This window comes from Saccostrea echinata, unplaced genomic scaffold (assembly GCF_033153115.1).
Source record: "Saccostrea echinata isolate AGI-Se365-2 ecotype Australia unplaced genomic scaffold, CSIRO_AGI_Sech_v1 ptg000054l, whole genome shotgun sequence".
Lineage (NCBI taxonomy): Eukaryota > Metazoa > Mollusca > Bivalvia > Ostreida > Ostreidae > Saccostrea > Saccostrea echinata.
This window is the reverse complement of record NW_026889803.1, coordinates 57,176,234-57,192,634: the sequence shown is the minus strand read 5'-3', so window position 1 is coordinate 57,192,634 and position 16,401 is coordinate 57,176,234. Positions and strand designations below refer to the sequence as shown.

At 35.2% G+C, this 16,401-nt stretch overlaps 1 protein-coding gene and 4 long non-coding RNA genes across 7 annotated transcripts in view; 3 read left to right on the top strand and 2 right to left on the bottom strand.

Moving 5' to 3' along the window:
• LOC133205042 (uncharacterized) overlaps positions 1-16,401 on the top strand; it is a 202,746-nt gene that overhangs the window by 108,228 nt on the left and 78,117 nt on the right. The window lies entirely within an intron of this gene.
• Positions 2,051-3,089, top strand: LOC133172272 (uncharacterized). 2 transcript variants are annotated; one of them, XR_009718926.1, is made up of 3 exons: positions 2,051-2,232; positions 2,684-2,762; positions 3,049-3,089. It is a non-coding gene; the product is annotated as an uncharacterized LOC133172272 (long non-coding RNA). The 2 variants fall into 2 exon arrangements; XR_009718925.1 differs by having other exon boundaries at positions 3,041-3,084.
• Positions 3,239-5,087, top strand: LOC133206382 (uncharacterized). The gene is made up of 3 exons (XR_009723758.1): positions 3,239-3,341; positions 3,594-3,713; positions 3,884-5,087. It is a non-coding gene; the product is annotated as an uncharacterized LOC133206382 (long non-coding RNA).
• LOC133206331 (uncharacterized) lies at positions 10,704-14,215 on the bottom strand. The gene is made up of 4 exons (XR_009723746.1): positions 14,167-14,215; positions 13,926-14,033; positions 13,553-13,672; positions 10,704-11,310 (listed from the first exon to the last, which is right to left on the bottom strand). It is a non-coding gene; the product is annotated as an uncharacterized LOC133206331 (long non-coding RNA).
• Positions 14,219-15,438, bottom strand: LOC133206330 (uncharacterized). Of its 2 annotated transcripts, none has more exons than XR_009723745.1 (3): positions 15,054-15,438; positions 14,527-14,605; positions 14,219-14,240 (listed from the first exon to the last, which is right to left on the bottom strand). It is a non-coding gene; the product is annotated as an uncharacterized LOC133206330 (long non-coding RNA). The 2 variants fall into 2 exon arrangements; XR_009723744.1 differs by having other exon boundaries at positions 14,220-14,248.

The window sequence follows — 16,401 nt, the reverse complement described above, 5'->3', positions numbered from 1 at the left end:
AAAGAGCCATTTATTTTAATTGTATAACAAATGTGTCGATAGACAAATTCGAATTTCCTCCATGAAAACTGCAGAATGTCTTCGATTGTTGGAATGCTGTTCATATGATTTACTCCAAAGAACCATTACGTAAAATACATGTTTAGAACAGCAAACTAAGCTATTCATAAAGATTTATAAGGGAAAAATCACCTGAACTTACCTTACTTGTCAGCTGAGACGAACGGGTAGGCTGGAAACCCAATACACATTTTAGCGGTTTTTCGGTGTTAGGGAAGCGCTTACATATTATCATACTAAAGCGAATCATGACTGCGTTTGGAAGTCACATATCCTGGCGCAATGCAATCTTGACTGCGTTTGAAGAAATACATCCTGACTTGGCCAGGATTGACGCTTGAATAAATCATGACTGCGTTTGGAAGTCATACATCCTGGCGCAATGTTATCCTGACTAGGCCAGGATTGACGCTTGAAGAAATCTTGCCTGCGTTTGGAAGTAATATATCCTGGCGGAATGCAATCCTGGTCGACCAAGATAGGATGGCCATATGTTGTCAATCCTGACTTGGTCAACATTGAATCATGAACCGGCCAAGATAGGATGACCATGTTATCAATCCTGACTTGGTCAAGATTAAATCATGACCTGGCCAAGATAGGATGGTCATGTTATCTTGACTTGGCCACGATAGGATGGTCATGTTATCAATCCCGACTTGGTCAAGATGAACGGCCAAGATAGGATGGCCATGTTATCAATCCTGACTTGGCTAAGATAGCATGGCCATGTTATCTAAATCTTTACTTGGCCAAGATAGGATGGCCAAGTTATATGATGACCGGCCAAGATAGAATGGCCATGCTATCAATCCTGACTTGGCCAAGATAGCATGGCCATGTTATAAATCTTGACTTGGCCAAGATAAGTTGGTCATGTTATCAATCCTGACTTGGTTAAGATGATGAAAATCTATGGAAAGCCATAGGGGACCCCCATGTCATGTTCTATATATTTCATTGTAAATCAATCCTGGCCGGTCAGGATGGTAATCATGACCATGTCAAGATTTCAAACATGACCAAGCCATGATTTTCATCATCTTAACCAAGTCAGGATTGATAACATGACCAACCTATCTTGGCCAAGTCAAGATTTATAACATGGCCATGCTATCTTGGCCAAGTCAGGATTGATAACATGGCCATCCTATCTTGGCCGGTCATCATATAACGTGGCCATCCTATCTTGGCCAAGTCAAGATTTATAACATGGCCATGCTATCTTGACCAAGTCAGGATTTATAACATGGCCATCCTATCTTGGTCGTGGTCATCATATAACATGGCCATCATATCTTGGCCAAGTCAAGACTTATGACATGGCCATGCTATCTTGGCCAAGTCAGGATTGATAACATGGCCATCCTATCTTGGCCGGTCATCATATAACGTGGCCATCCTATCTTGGCCAAGTCAAGATTTATAACATGGCCATGCTATCTTGACCAAGTCAGGATTTATAACATGGCCATCCTATCTTGGTCGTGGTCATCATATAACATGGCCATCATATCTTGGCCAAGTCAAGACTTATGACATGGCCATGCTATCTTGGCCAAGTCAGGATTGATAACATGGCCATCTTATCTTGGCCGGTCATCTTGACCAAGTCAGGATTGATAACATGACCATCCTATCCTGGCCAAGTCAAGATAACATGACCATCCTATCTTGGCCAGGTCATGATTTAATCTTGACCAAGTCAGGATTGATAACATGGTCATCCTATCTTGGTCGGGTCATGATTCAATGTTGACCAAGTCAGGATTGACAACATATGCCCATCCTATCTTGGTCGGCCAGGATTGCATTGCGCCAGGATATATTACTTCCAAACGCAGCCAAGATTTCTTCAAGCGTCAATCCTGGCCAAGTCAGGATGTATTTCTTCAAACGCAGCCAAGATTTCTTCAAGCGTCAATCCTGGCCTTGCGCCAGGATGTATGACTTCCAAACGCAGTCATGATTTATTCAAGCGTCAATGATGTATTTCTTCAAACGCAGTCAAGATTTGAAGTCATGATTGCATTGCGCCAGGATGTATGACTTCCAAGCACAGTCATGATTCGCTTTAGTATGATAATATGTAAGCGCTTCCCTAACACTGAAAAACCGCTAAAATGTGTATTGGGTTTCCAGCCTTCCCGTTCATCTCAGCTGGCAAGTAAGGTAAGTTCAGTGATTTTTCCATTATAAATCTTTATGAATAGCTTAGTTTGCTGTTCTAAATATTTATTTTACGCAATGGTTATTTGGAATAAATCGTATGAACAGCATATTCCAACAATCTAAGACATTCAGCAGATTTCATCGAGGAAATTCGAATTTGTCTATCGACACGTTTGTTACACAATTAAAATAAACGGCTCTTTAATTTTTTTATGCAGTTACGAACATAAAGAAATATGGTATTTTAGTTGCATTTAGAATCAAGTTGTTTTACAATACATTTCAAAGAAATTTGTTTACTCTCATTCAAATATATAGAACTTTGGGGCTAAATTGGAAGGGGGGCTTCATCCTGCTATATACGGATAATTTACAACACTTACTGCATTATATTTTTGCAATTTAAAATTTAAACATATCATTTAATATATACATTTTTTTTTCTTTTTAGTACCAAGTAACAGCTAGTGATTTGTGTGTACTGAACCATCAACATATTAAACTGTCCAAGACTGGTGATAGATATGTAGGTAGGTTTTCCTTTACTTCATGTAATTTTGGGCAAATACATTAATCTTGAATTTTATAATTATGTCTTTTTATGAAAAGATGCTTTTAATAAATGTATTCCTATTAATTAAAAAAATAATTATAGTAGCAAACAATGTTTGTGCAATTTCTTGTATTGAAAAAAATATAGTTTCTTGAAAATTTAAATATACATGTACATGTATCCTTTTATATTATTTGCAGATACACATATATATGACTTATGCATGTATATTACAAATGTATTAATTATTAATAGTATTTTAGATTGACGCATGCTGACTGGGGATTATGAGTATGGATAACCATTTGCAGAATTAGGAATGTGCAGCCGAAAGTGGTACACTTCATTTACAAGCATTTCAAATTTATAATTGTTTTAACAAAAAGGAAACCAGCAATCATACATAATGGAATTACTTATACAGATATATATGTTTTCCAATGTCAAGGTCAAAGACCAAAGGCCAAGACTGATGTCAGCTTGAAAGAAACTACTCTGTGTATTGGATTTGCAAGATAAAAGATGATGAATTAAAGCACCAGTTTCAAGTCCAAAGGTCAGTACAGTAAAACACAGTTAATGTGAACATGCTTACAATGAATTGATGCTTACAGCGAATTGATTTTCATTGTCCTTGGCTTTAAATCACATTGTGAACTTAGCAGATATAACAAATAATGTTTGTAATGAAGTTAACAACTTGCATTGAATTTCATAATTTTTTAATTTATATATAAAGTTACAAGATGATAATCACAGAAGTTTCTATTTATATTGCTAATCATGTATTGTTTCTTCTTATTCGAAGATCAAAAAGCACCATTTAGGTCAAGGTCAACTCCAAATATTGGTTAAAACCTAATTTATACCAACATCTGAATCCAGAAGAGGGCAGTCTTGATAGGACGCCCATAAAAGAGCTAAACAGGTATAGTTTACCAATTTCAAGTTCAAAGGTCTGTACATTTTGTTTAAATTGAAGTTTAAAATCAGATGGGGACCAAAATATTTTAAGAGAAAACGTTTTTGAAATATTTTTAGTCAATTCTTGCTCTAAACTTTGAAATATGCACTGAAGTGAGTTAATTTTTTTTTCAGAGCTTGGCAATAAATGACACCTCTACCAGTTGCAGAATCACCGCTCATGTATTGAGAGTATTTTTTGTTTGGCCTACACAGATGTTGAGATGTGTAAAGAAAGAGATCTTCACTGAATTATTTTTACATAGAAATGATAGAATTTAATCTTCTCAGATTAAGCTGTAAGCTCAAGAGAGCTTTTCTGATCATCCATTGTGCAGCATCTGTTTGTCTATAAACTGTAATCATTTCAGACTTCTTCTTGAGAACCACTGGTTCCCCCTTCCAAGAGGAGATTATCAAGAAGGGCAAAAATGGGTTGGGGGAAGGGATTATTTAAAAATCTTTGGAAGAACCTCTTGGCCAAATAGATGAAAGGTTTATGACAAAGGATAGTGTGAATTCTAAATTTTTCAAATTGTGGCGACCATGGGTAGGCTACAATTGATCATTGATTAATGAAGTTAAGAGAGTCTTACACGTGTTCGTGCTTTCAATCACATTTTGCTTTCGCACAGCTTCCTCCATGGTTAAATTTTCAAATGTGGAGAACCCTGGGTAGTGTAGGTCCAAGATGGGGATCTAACTTCAACATGGAAATATACAGGAATTTAAAGTTTTTTGATGTAGCATAGATTTTAAATTGATCATTAAATCAAAGCACAAAGGGGTATGTTGGGACTAAAATAGAAGGTCAGTTTTACATAGTAATTGATTAGTCGAGCATCCTCAGGGTAGTGCAAAATTAACTTCGCTTGAATCTTGACCCTTAGGGTGGAATCATAATGGGGGATCCAAGTTTTGCTGGGGAATAAAGAAAAAAATCTTGAACAATATTCTTTTCAAGAACAGTAGGGCCAAGACTTATCATGATGCATTTGGCCAAGTGTAAAAACTATACAGGGGCTAATTGTTTTCATAAGAATGAAGAAATAATTTTTTTTTGATTTAAAATATTCTGAAGAAAACAGGACCAAAGTAACTCAGTTGAGCTATGTGGCTCATGTTTCTTTGTTTATTGTGTATGTGTATAGAGTGTTGTTTTGTTTCTCAGACAAATACTGTGTAGTATAAAAAAAACTTTTATTCTTGCATTTTAGTATTGTTTTTAATATCTTTAAAGGTCCTTGATACAAGAAAGCATTAAATTAGAGTACTATTTGTCTGTGTTATAGATAATATGCATTTTACATCTTGTAATACAACATTTTACTTTTTCGGTGAAGGGGGGGGGGGGGTTGCTGTTATTTACCTTTGCATATGTTATTAAAGTCTGAAACTGAATTTTTAAAGAAATGCAAAAAGAGTTAAAGCATATATATTGTGTTGTATTTTCTGAGAAAAGACAGATGTTAACCATGCAGAGTTGTTAACTACATGTAACAAGAGCCCCAAGGACCTTGAATGGATCTTCTGATAAATTGTACAATGTATCACTTCTATTTGAAGCCTCTTAGTATCCTATATAATTTAGTTGAAGCCTTGAAATCCCTAAAGTAGGTCAATTTGACCTACATTTTGGTTAGAATACTCTGATAACCCAAGATTCCTAATCTGACTAAGTTCGATGATTCTAAACCTTTTATTATCTTAATAATACTTCAAGGACCCAAAATGCATAAACTGACAAAGGCTGACGATTCTAGGCCAATTAGTGTTTAAGTATTTGAATATATCCATAAAATTCTAAAAGTAGGTCACAGAGACCACTTTAAAGGATGAATCGTTTAAACGTCCAATTTTGCCCCCCCCCCCCCATAATTTACAAAAAAATTAAAGATTTTCTAAACATTTTTGCCTCAATCTTTCCATCAAACATTGTAGTTTATTAATTTCAATTTCATTTTTTACTTCCTTGCGCTGTAATTAGGTATTTATGTGATTAATATAGCAGGGGTATGTTGTTTACATCGATTTCTCATAGACTTTAGCCCGCGTGGCGCAGTGGTTAGAGCGTCTGCTCTAGAGTCGCGAAGTAAGGAGTTGATCCTTACGTCGCGGGTTCGAATCCCACTGCGGGACGTGGAGACCGGTCCTTCGGATGAGACCGTATAAACCGAGGTCCCGTGTCGCAGAAGGTGCTGGCACGAAAAAGATCCCTCACTGCTCAATGGCCGTAAGTGCCGAGTATAGGACAAAATTTGCAGCTCTCCACCGGCAAGTGGTGGCGTCTCCATATGAGTGAAAAATTTTCGAGAGGGACGTTAAACAACATACAAACAAACAAACATAGACTGTAGGCCACACCCCCGTTTTGCAAGCCCATTTTTTATATGAGCGCATGGATGTTTCAAGTTGTTGTAAATACGGTCAATGTAAAGAGTTACACTAGTCATTTACATTCATGAAAGAAATTGAAACAGTCTTGCGCTCATTTGTTATTTTCCTAAAAGGTGCAAAATCACTGGTGCTTGTCTCCATAGTAAAGGCACCTTATTTACAAATTTCAACCCGTCTTTGACCTCATGAAAAACAAAGCACTGAACACGTGACTCAAATCTATTCACTTCCACGCTTTGAGCACATCTAAGCGACATTGTGTCTAGTGTCTGCGACCTATCGATGGTCAAATCATTTTTCAAATGGGTAATTAAAATTCTGGGAGAAAACTTTTTTATGATTAAGATGAGTTAATATTTTCAGTCGATTTTGTTTGATTTTTTTTTTTGGGGGGGGGGGGGTTATATATCAATTTATATTGCAGTCCTGTAGCATATAGCTTGCACTTACTGCTTGTGTCTCATAAATACAGGCTTGGAGGATATAAAACTCTTTTTGAGTACGCACTCCGTGCTCAAACTCATACTCCGTACTCCAAAACCATACTCATGCTCCAAAATTCCACTCTAAGTTGTATATAAATTTTGAGTATGTTTATGGTATCGGAGAATGGAATATGAGTTTGAGAACGGAGTATGTACTCAAAAAATTTTATAACCTCCAGGCCAGAATTTTAAAATTTAAATTACTGTGGGTATATATTATACATTTGCCCTTGTTCCTAAATATACATCGGTGCTCCGTTCATTGCCTTGGAAGATATGAAAGATTTTTTTCAGTTAAAACTGTCATTAATTTTAAAGTCCGTTATTTGAAAAACACCAATTCATCATATCTTTAGAAAAATAAATTTTTGTTACAAGTGCACAAATGCATACTTCCAATAGAAGAAACCTTCAGGGAAAGAAATTGAAGTACGGAGCGCTCAAAAAACCTGTGTATCGGATGAAAAGTCACTGGATGAATACATTTGCACAAAAAGCACCCCTAATTTGAATAGAAGGAAGCTTCAGGTTTCTTCTGAAGCAAATGCTATAACTTTTTACATCGGCACCACAAAATTTTACAATTTTTTTTTTTTTTTTTTTTTTTTTTTTTTTTTTTTTAGTTCATGTAAAAGAAAGTCCATGTTCGCAGGTATTTTTAAAGCATAATGTTTAAAAGCAAGAACATGCATTTGTATGACCCTTTCACATGTCCGATCTAGATATTAGTAAAAAAAAAAAAAAAATCAGTCGAATGAAAAAGGGCGTTAAATACCTCGGAGTGATTTATTACTTATCTTACTACAGGGAGAGAGTTTGTTAAAATCAAAAAATACAGGAGTGGATTACGACAATTAATGAATTCCTAATTGAGGAAGATCATATTAACTTGTCTGGCGTGAATAAACAGGATTTTTTGAAGCAATGCAATTTGGACTGTACAAAGTACACTGACACGGATGTTTCTTTATCCACCAGCGATGATACTGACGTTATACTGACGTTTAATTAACGTTTAAATTTTCACTGTCTTAACTATCTATTTTTTATACACCGAGTTTAGTTTTATATCATAATTCAACCGCCTACGTGTATTTGTTGTAGCACTCGGATTTTGCAAAATTATATATATATATGTATGAACAATTTCTAATTATGTACGTAATAAGCTTCAACGGATTAATCATTTCTTTTTCAAAAAAAAGGCTTCTTTAAAGTGTGAAAAATAGTATATCCTTCGTTATACGTTCTGTTTCCAAATTCCATTGTGTATTTAATATATAAATAATTTAACGATTTTCTAGTAATTAAATCATTTCAAATATGACTCGTAAGTTAAGCAGAAAAGAAATCAAAGTTAAGCCAGCCAAATTAAAAATGTATGCTTATATTTTGTCGGTCTCTAGCATGAAAAAGACTTTTTAGGTGTCAGTTAATCATAAAACTTAGTACACTTCGAACGCATGCTAATGTATTCATACTAATCGCACGCTTGAGAGACGCTCCGCCTTCTCATTCAAATAATACAATGACCTACCTAGCTGTAATGGCGAAACCGGGATTTTACAGTGAAGTATACGATTTTATTTAATCGATATAATGTATATATTGAAAGTCTCTTTCCCCAAAAAATCTTTTATGAGTATCTCTACAGACTATGCTTGAAGACTTAAGCTAAAATATAACAATGTTCTGATTTGAAAAGGTAAAATTCTGCATTTAAAAGGGGCGAGAAAGCAGTGTTATGAGGATTCATTCTTTGACACACTTAGTCTGAGGACCAAAGATACATCAACTGACAAAGTTTGATGATTCTTAGCCAATTAATACCTGAAATATTTAAATACAGCCATAAAATTTCAAAAGTAGGCCACAGTGACCTACTTTTCAGTTCACATTCTCATAAGACCCATGATGCATCAACTGACAAAGTTTGATGATAATAGGTCCTGAAGTGTCCAAAATATGCCTCTGAAACTATTTGAAAACCAATGTCTGCAAAATTCAAAAAGTGGGTCACTGTGACCTACTTTTTAATAAATGTGTTTTAAGGTTCCAAGATGCATCAACTTACAAGGTTTGGCGATTCTAATCCTCACAGTACCTTAAATAATGACCTTAAATGTTTTGGAAAATTCAAAAAAGGAGGTAAAGGTGACCTACTTTTCAGTTGACGTTCTACTAGGACCCAAGATGCATCAACTGACAAAGTTTGATGATCAATTTGAAAACGAATGCCTGCAAAATTTAAAAAGGAGGTCACTGACCTACTTTTGAGTCAACATGATATGAGGTCCTAAGGTGCATCAATATTGACAAGATTTCACTATCCTAATCCTTATAGTTAGCAAAATATCAAAGTTTATCAAACAAAACATAATTTTTGGTCAACTTTGAAGTGACCTCGAGACCGCACCCTTTGCCCCTGGGTGATGCCTTGAGCAACTTTTAATCTACAACATATCCTATTCTTGTATGTAAATTTGGTGATAATCTGCCCAATGGTTCTTGAGAAGATTTTTTAGCTTTTGGTTTTATTTTCCAAGTTATCTCCTCTTATTTAAGGTCACATTCCTTGTTTTAGTTTAAATGAGAGCCCTTCAGTCAAGGACACTCTGACAAATTTGACAAAAATCGGCCAAGGGGTTCTTGAGATATAGCCCATATTCTAAAGTTTACACACAAACCACAAATGCCCGTAGCATTAGCTCTTTGAGCCTTTGTGCTCAACACAAGAAGCAGAGGGGATTATTAAATATAAATAATGCATTTTCACTGTTTTATAAAACCCCACCCTTACATCAGAATATCTTACCCAGGGGGCATGAAACTCACAATTCTGGATAGAAGCACTCTTGCTCATCATAACTATACACTTGCTTTCTTTGCTTTATAACCAGGAGCAAAATAAACTATTTTCAAAGAAATCATGCTTTTTCACTATATAATCAATAGAGCCCCCATCTCCTTCACCAGAACCCCCGACCCTGGGGCCATGAATTTCAAAATTTAGGAAGAGGCATCTTTGCTTATCATAACCATGCACTTAGTTTGTTTAAACAATACCCAGGAGCAGAGAAGAAGATTTTCAGAATTAATGCATTTTTACTATACAATCAATAGAGCCCCACCTTAACACTAGAACCCCTGAGCCAGGGGAAATTAAATTCACAATTTTGGAAGAGGCAAAGGTAAAGGGCTCATAGTATGTTATAATCACGAAAACAATTTGAATGCTTGATGTTTAGGAGTAGAGAAGATTTTTGAAAATTGCATTAATTTTAATGGTTTTGGTCCCCTCAGGCCCAATGGGGGCGGGGATCATGAAATTCACAATTTTTGTCCCCCTTTGTCCAAAGATGAATTTGATGAAATTGGTTCAACGGTTCCAGAGAAGAATTTGAAAATGTTCAAAAGTTTCAACCAACGAACGGCAACGGACAAAAACAGATTGCAAAAGGTCACCTGAGTGACTCAGGTGACCTAACAAATGTCTGCATGGAAAAAGAATAGAGTGAAAACATTAATTTATTTGGAGTGTTCATAATTTTGTGAAAAGATACATGAAACATAGATCAGACTGAGCATGTACATGTATATTCAATATTAAAATTAAAATATGTGAAAAATTGTTAGCACTTTAGTAAAATGTTTATGCTCATTCATTCCCCAAATAAATTTTCAAATACTGACCAAATATGAATCATATATATTATATGGCCTTAAACATGTATAATTTAAAAAATGGACAGACATACAAGGCCCCACATTATTTTCATTTTTATAATCTAGACCTTTTGAATTTGAGCAACTGACATTAATAAAGATACACACCACAAACAAATTTTCTTATCTTCCACACAGAAGAGTTACACTGGTATTTTTTCAATATTTCTTTCAATGGAAATGTAATTAATAAATTTTAATTTAGTAGAATGTAAAAATAGACTCTTGAAAATGTCCCCAGAAACTTTGAAGCAAGAAAACTGAATACATTTTATAAACTTATCAAAAAAACATATTGAACTGTAAAGTTGCATTTTTGCACTTTTTGCCAAATAATGTATCTTGGCCAAACATTAAGTTGTTTAACTATACAAATATTAATTCCAAAGTGAGAAAGGCACCTAATTTAGCAAAGATATCTGAATTTTGGGGAAAAAAAGTTTGTGTTATTTATCCTTAATTAACAATCTATAATTGTTTCTTTGCATTTGTCTTCAGAATACAGTCTGTATGTTTAAATAATTTTTTTGTCCAAAACAAAAGAGTTTATTGTTTGGATGTAAAACTTAAAGATCAATCTTGACTGAGAATAAAATCTACATTTGTCAACCTATTATACAAAGTGAAAATATTCCAATTAACTTAACAAATACCAAAGTAAATGTGCTTCATTCAAACTCATATCAACTGTCTTGATCCTTTGACCATTCAAGTAAATAACAAGATTTTATGCATAAAAATATGTTGTTGCATCAGAATGTCATCCAAACAAACTTGATCTTTGACAAAGTTATTCTAAAATATATAAAATGAGTTTTGCCAAAGCAATCTCTTTCCATATTATTCAAGTGAATTCTATGGGTTATATGTCCTTATTGCAATGCACCAAGCACACAACATCCACAGGAAATGAACTCAGTGGCACAGCTAAGCATCCGGGCTTCCACATCAATCCTGAAAAAAAACCCAATCATCTACATACATGTATCATCTTTAGTCTAACTGGCATTTTGATTTCAACTGAAGGATTTACATATTAATGTATCAGCTTGTATGTCACCTATAGTAACTATTGATAACCTTTCATACAATATGTACAAGTAATTAATGAAAAAATACAAGTTATAAATCATGCATGGATCCAGGGGGAGTCTAGAACACCCTCCCCCCCGGAGTGTTCAAAATTACCAACTTTGTATAGTTAGGTAGTCAATTTTTTTGAAAGGCATTTTTAGTAGGTGTGCCTCCCCTGGAAAAAAATTTGTGGGTCCATGCACAATGCATGACTATAAAAGGAGCAATTAAATTATCCACAGAATAAATGCCATTGTTATCTCCAGTTTGCTACTTTACAGCTGATTTTATGTCATACTCTTGAAGCCTTCATATTCTCTAACCAAATATCCTGTGTTTTATTCCTAAAAATATTGCTTTCAGATGTAAAAGTTTGATTGCAGTTAACACATATACTTATTACATAACAAAGGTCAAAGTAAAAAAAAGGGGCTCATTGGCCACAACACCCACCTGCATATTTGTGGCCCTTCATGTTCATCAGCAGATTCTTTTTTTAGATATAATCCCAAGTAAAATCTAAATTGATCACTAACTGCAGTGCAAGCTTATTCCCGGAGGTTATGATTTGAACAAACTTGAATCTACACTATCTGTGTATCATGACCCCCAGGGGTAGGATGGGGCCACAATGGGGGATAAAAGTTTTACTTAGAAATCTATAGGAAAATATCTTTAAAAATTTCTTCGTAAGAACAAAAAAGCCATGATAGGTCATATTTATATGGAAGCATCATCAGGTAGTGTAAATTCAAGTTTGTTCAAATCATAACCCCCTGAGGGTAGGGTGGGGCCACAATGGGGGGTCAAAGTTTTGCATAGGAATATATAGGAAAAAAATCTTTTTCTCAAGAACAGAAAAGCCATGATTAGTCATATTGATATGGAGGCATCCTCAGGTAGTGTAGAATCAAATTTGTTCAAATGAAGGCTCCCGGGGTTAGGGTGGGGCCACAATGGGAGATCAAATTTGTACAAATGAATATGTAGGAAGAAATCTTGTGCTCAAGAACAGCAAAGCTATATGTTATATTGATACAGAAGCATCATCAAGCCCCCCCCCCCCTTATAAATTACTGATTTTTGCTTTTTTTCCCTAGCTTATGTGCTCAGGTGAGTGATGTGGCCCATGGGCCTCTTGTTTGATCAAACTTTAATTTACTTCACCCAGTCACACTCTGTACCAAATTTAATTTAAATTGGTCCAGTGATTGTTGGGAATGGGATGAATTTGTATAAAAGTTATTGATGACAACGACAGACCATGGAAAAATTTTGATCCGAAAAGTTCACTTGAGCCATTGGCTCAGGTGAGTTAATAATGGCTGAGTTGTGAATCGCTGTGTTTTGCTTGTATGTCTCTGGTCTTAGTCTTTAGTTGTTTTGTAAAACAGGCCCCTTATACCTAAATCTAAAAGAGATGTTTGTGAAACACTTATGCCCCCCCCCCCTCGGACATACATTATGCTACGGGGTGCAAAAGCCTTTATTATGGGCAGTATACGTTATGGGCAGTGTACATTGAAATGAAATTGACCTTTTGAACTTAAAATCAATAGGGGTCATCTACCGGTACTATCTGAGATGCATCAACCAATCTTCTACATCACACCTTTGGCAAAAACATGTTTCTCATGATATATCAGTAATTTATTTGTACAACCTTTGCAGAGATAATGAACAGAAAGCTAAGTCCAAGGGGTATAACTCTGTCAAAAATTGCTCGATCATACCCAAAACAGAGATTGACCTAGATATTCTTATGATAAATCTATATGGCAAATTTCATTTCAGTATGTCCAACCTCTGCGAAGAAAATGAATAGAAACTGCACATACTTGGAACTTTTCTAAGTTCGAGGGGCATAACTCTGTCAACAATTGCTCGATCGTACCCAAAACAGAACCTGACCTAGATATTCATATGATAAATCTGTATACCAAATTTCATTTCAGTATGTGCAACCTCTGCGAAGAAAATGAATGGAAACTGTTGGTGGACCGACAGACAGACAGATTGACTGACCGACCAGAAGACAGCAGCAAAGCAATATGCCCTCCCTTCTTCAAAGAGGGGCATGATAAATGTACAAACTTTTGAACTTGAAATTGGTAAACTATACCTGTTTAGCTCTTTTATGGGTGTCCTATCAAGACTGCCCTCTTCTGGATTCAGTTGTTGGTACAAATTAGGTTTTAACCAATATTTGGAGTTGACCTTGACCTAAATGGTGCTTTTTGATCTTCGAATAAGAAGAAACAATACATGATAAGCAATATAAATAAAAACTTCTGTGATTATCATCTTGTAACTTTATATGTAAATTAAAAAATTATGAAATTCAATGCAAGTTGTTAACTTCATTACAAACATTATTTGTTATATCTGCTAAGTTCCACAATGTGATTTAAAGCCAAGGACAATGAAAATCAATTCGCTGTAAGCATCAATTCATTGTAAGCATGTTCACATTAACTGTGTTTTACTGTACTGACCTTTGGACTTGAAACTGGTGCTTTAATTCATCATCTTTTATCTTGCAAATCCAATACACAGAGTAGTTTCTTTCAAGCTGACATCAGTCTTGGCCTTTGGTCTTTGACCTTGACATTGGAAAACATATATATCTGTATAAGTAATTCCATTATGTATGATTGCTGGTTTCCTTTTTGTTAAAACAAATAGAAAGTGGATATAGACAATTATAAATTTGAAATGCTTGTAAATGAAGTGTACCACTTTCAGCTGCACATTCCTAATTCTGCAAAATGGTTATCCATACTCATAACCCCCAGTCAGCATGCGTCAATCTAAAATACTATTAATAATTAATACATTTGTAATATACATGCATAAGTCATATATATGTGTATCTGCAAATAATATAAAAGGATACATGTACATGTATATTTAAATTTTCAAGAAACTATATTTTTTTCAATACAAGAAGTTGCAAAAACATTGTTTGCTACTATAATTATTTTTTTAATTAATAGGAATACATGTATTAAAAGCATCTTTTCATAAAAAGACATAATTATAAAATTCAAGATTAATGTATTTGCCCAAAATTACATGAAGTAAAGGAAAACCTACCTACATATCTATCACCAGTCTTGGACAGTTTAATATGTTGATGGTTCAGTACACACAAATCACTAGCTGTTACTTGGTACTAAAAAGAAAAAAAAATGTATATATTAAATGATATGTTTAAATTTTAAATTGCAAAATATAATGCAGTAAGTGTTGTAATTTATCCGTATATAACAGGATGAAGCCCCCTTCCAATTTAGCCCCAAAGTTCTATATATTTGAATGAGAGTAAGCAAATTTCTTTGGAATGTATTGTAAAACAACTTGATTCTAAATGCAACTAAAATACCATATTTCTTTATGTTCGTAACTGCATAAAAAAATTAAAGAGCCGTTTATTTCAATTGTGTAACAAACGTGTCGATAGACAAATTCGAATTTCCTCGATGAAATCTGCTGAATGTCTTAGATTGTTGGAATATGCTGTTCATACGATTTATTCCAAATAACCATTGCGTAAAATAAATATTTAGAACAGCAAACTAAGCTATTCATAAAGATTTATAATGAAAAACCACTGAACTTACCTTACTTGCCAGCTGAGATGAACGGGAAGGCTGGAAACCCAATACACATTTTAGCGGTTTTTCAGTGTTAGGGAAGCGCTTACATATTATCATACAAAAGCGAATCATGACTGTGTTTGGAAGTCATACATCCTGGCGCAATGCAATCATGACTTCAAATCTTGACTGCGTTTGAAGAAATACATCATGACTTGTCCAGGATTGACGCTTGAATAAATCATGACTGCGTTTGGAAGTCATACATCCTGGCGCAAGGCCAGGATTGACGCTTGAAGAAATCTTGGCTGCGTTTGAAGAAATACATCCTGACTTGGCCAGGATTGACGCTTGAAGAAATCTTGGCTGCGTTTGGAAGTAATATATCCTGGCGCAATGCAATCCTGGCCGACCAAGATAGGATGGGCATATGTTGTCAATTCTGACTTGGTCAACATTGAATCATGACCCGGCCAAGATAGGATGACCATGTTATCAATCCTGACTTGGTCAAGATTAAATCATGACCTGGTCAAGATAGGGTGGTCATGTTATCTTGACTTGGCCAGGATGGGATGGTCATGTTATCAATCCTGACTTGGTCAAGATAGCATGGCCATGTTATAAATCTTGACTTGGCCAAGATAGGATGGCCATGTTATATGATGACCGGCCAAGATAGGATGGCCATGTTATCAATCCTGACTTGGCCAAGATAGCATGGCCATGTTATATGATGACCGGCCAAGATAGGATGGCCATGTTATCAATCCTGACTTGGCCAAGATAGCATGGCCATGTTATAAATCTTGACTTGGCCAAGATAGGATGGCCATGTTGTATGATGACCGCGGCCAAGATAGGATGGCCATGTTATAAATCTTGACTTGGCCAAGATAGAATGGCCATGTTATCAATCCTGACTTGGTCAAGATGATAAAAATCATGGCTTGGTCATGTTTGAAATCTTGACATGGTCATGATTAATATCCTGACCGGCCAGGATTGATTTACAATGAAATATATAGAACATGACATGGGGGTCCCCTATGGCTTTCCATATAAATCTTTACTTGGCCAAGATAGGATGGCCAAGTTATATGATGACCGGCCAAGATAGGATGGCCATGTTATCAATCCTGACTTGGCCAAGATAGCATGGCCATGTTATAAATCTTGACTTGGCCAAGATAGGTTGGTCATGTTATCAATCCTGACTTGGTTAAGATGATGAAAATCATGGCTTGGTCATGTTTGAAATCTTGACATGGTCATGATTACCATCCTGACCGGCCAGGATTGATTTACAATGAAATATATAGAACATGACATGTGGGTCCCCTTTGGCTTTCCATAGAAATGAGTACATATT